We start from the raw sequence: 2,735 nt of genomic DNA on the forward strand, positions 1-2,735 counted from the left end.
GTGCACAGCTGGATGTCCATACAGAGGCACTGCCCAGCTGGGTGTCCGTGCAGAGGCAGAGCACAGCTGGATGGTTGCACAGCTGGGTGTCCGTGCAGAGGCAGTGCCCAGCTGGCAGGCAGGTTCCCGGTGGCGCCGGAGCTGTCCCTGTGCTGCAGCCTCGTGCTCGTCCCCTGCACACACTCCTGCTGTCCCTGGTGCAGCTGGAATCAGCCGGGGGTGACAGGCCGGGACCGGCCAAGCTCAGCCCAATGTGGCCCCAGCATCTTCTGTTGGGCACTGGGAAAAGTTGCCCAAACTTGTCTGAACTGAACTAAAAACCCCAGGAAACCCATCATGTGTCACTGTGCAGTGCCCTGTGCGGGTCAAGCTTTGTGCACCCTCCATCTGCCCTTGTCCTGCTGGGAGCCAGGGGCAAAACCCCAGCCCTGCCCTGTTTTGGAAAGGGCAGCACGACGAAGTCGCTCTGTAGAGCAGCGAGTCGTGGCCCATCCGGGGAGGGCCTTTCGGCCTGGCAAGTAGCCACGAGGGTATTTTTTATTCAGAAAGCAATTGGAAGGGGGATTTGCGCTCTGCAGAGTATTGGATTTCCTTCCCCATCCCCGCTCGCCAGCTTTCCCCTCTCCTGGAGGAGACAGGATTAAACGTTTAATTTAGGGGAGTGATGTTGTGCCAAAGGGAAAGAGATCCATGTGTTTGGAAACGATCTCAAATGCACACCAGATCAGCCCGCCTGGTTTCAATGAAAACCTCCGGCCCGTGCAGGGCCTGCTCACCCGCCCAGGGACCGAGCCCCGGAGGCTCAGCCTGTCCCATGGCTGTTGTATTTTTAAAGAGTTTTCCATTGTAAAAGGTTTCTTGCGGGAATGAAGTCAGAGGCCACATTTTGTCTGGCAGGAACATGCCACGCGCTGGGGAGAGGAGGAGCACCAAAGCCAGATGGAAATCAAAGGCAGATTTCAGCAGAGCCTCGTTCCTCTGCGGCCCCGGAGGGCTCAGGCGGTACCAGGGAGGTGACGATGCCGGCTGGGCACCTCTCTGCCCTTCGTGCTCTTGGACCTGGACGGCAGCAGAAATCCTCATCCCCAGCCCCGGCACCGCTGGGCTCGGCCGTGGGAGCGTTGTTGGTGGCTCTGGGCTCAAAGACACCAGGGACCCGCCTGGCACTGCCTCGCGCTCCGCATCGAAATAACTGCGTTATTTCGGGTATGAAAATAAAATCAGGGCAGGCGGGGAACGTAAATAGATTTTACAAGACTTTGTAGGAAAGGAGAACTCCAGCAATGCGGAGTTTGGACCCCCTTCAGCTTTTTTTGAACCAAAATTCAGACTCTGGGTGGAAACTCTTCCAAGTCTCTGTTCGGGGCAGGGGGCAGAGGCTGAGCAGAAACGTTCGTGCTCAGGCTCTGACCCGGGGCCAGCTCCCCCCCAGAGCAAGCAGTGAGCCCTCGGGGGGCACGGGGGGCACCTCCCGGCCCTTCGCAGCCTCTCCTGGTCCGGCCCGGCCCGGTCTGAGGGCAAGGAGCCGCCGGACACCGGCTGCCCCCTCCCTCCTGCTGCGGGGGGGATAGGGAAAGCCCCCCGAAGGCTCTGCAAAATGAACCCCCCCCGCCCGGCGCCGGCCTCCTCTGCCTGCCCCCCTCGGCCGCTCTGTCGGGTTGGACTCGGGCAAGGAGGGAAGAAAAAAATGAAAAATAGCCGAAAGAGGAAGGAAAAAGGTGCGGCCCGTCCCTGGGTGGGCTCGAACCACCAACCTTTCGGTTAACAGCCGAACGCGCTAACCGATTGCGCCACAGAGACCGCGCTGGGGATCAGTCCTGCGGCCGCCGCCCTGAGCCCGAGCGCGCCGGGAGCGCCACCGGGAGCACCCACGGGGAGCACCCACCCCGGGATGGGGACACGCGTGGGACGTGGGGGCCGGCCGGAGCCTCCCCCCCCCCCCCATCCCCTCTTTTTCCTCCAATTTATTTCACGGGGTTTCTTTCTTTTTTTTCTTTTTTTCTTTTTTTCTTTCCCTGCCTTTTTTCTTCCCCCGCTTTCCCTTTTCCCTCCGTTTTCGTCCTTTTCCATTTTTCCCTCTCCTCCCCCTTTTATTCCCCCCTTCCCATTTTTCCCTTCTCTTCCCATCCCCTCCCCTCTGGCCCTGCAGCCCCGCCGAGCACCGACCACCGGCGGCCCCGGGCCCGGGAAGGTCCCGCAGGTGCCGGGGGGGTCCCGGGGCTCTCCCCGGGCGGTGCCACCGGGATGGGGGGCGCGGGGACGGCTCGCTGCTGCGGGGCTGGGCATCATCCCCCCCCCCGGCCCGGCTTTGGGGCCCATTCCGGCCCATTTGGGGCAATTTTCTTTTCTTCCCAAGCACTCGGGGGGGGGGGAGTCGCACAGAGGGGGGGCCACAGCGAGAGGGGGGCCCTTCGTAGGGCAGCAGGGGGGCCCTTCGTAGGCACGGAGGCACCGCTGCGCCCCCATCCCGCGGGGCGGCCGGGTCCCCCGGGGGGCGCAGGGGGGCCCTGTCCCGGTGCCCCCCCCTCGGAGGACGGGCCGGGGGGGTGGGGGGGGGGCCGGCCCGCTCTCGGCCCCTCGCTGCCCCCCCCCCGCAGCACCCCAAAGGAATGAGGTCACGTGAGGCGGGGCGGGGCCTGGCGGCGGCTGGAGGAGGGAAAAAAATAAAAAAAAAAAAGGAGGAAAAAAAAATAAAAAAAAAAAGGAGGAGGAAGGGAGGGAAAGAGGGAGAAAAA

At 62.7% G+C, this 2,735-nt stretch overlaps 1 non-coding gene across 1 annotated transcript; it reads right to left on the reverse strand.

Annotated features, from left to right (window-relative positions):
- Nucleotides 1-1,726: 1,726 nt before the first annotated feature.
- On the reverse strand, nucleotides 1,727-1,800 carry TRNAN-GUU. The gene has a single exon. It is a non-coding gene; the product is annotated as a tRNA-Asn (tRNA).
- Between the last annotated feature and the right edge of the window lie 935 nt (nucleotides 1,801-2,735).

This window comes from Oxyura jamaicensis, chromosome 27 (genome assembly GCF_011077185.1).
Source record: "Oxyura jamaicensis isolate SHBP4307 breed ruddy duck chromosome 27, BPBGC_Ojam_1.0, whole genome shotgun sequence".
NCBI classification, from domain to species: domain Eukaryota; kingdom Metazoa; phylum Chordata; class Aves; order Anseriformes; family Anatidae; genus Oxyura; species Oxyura jamaicensis.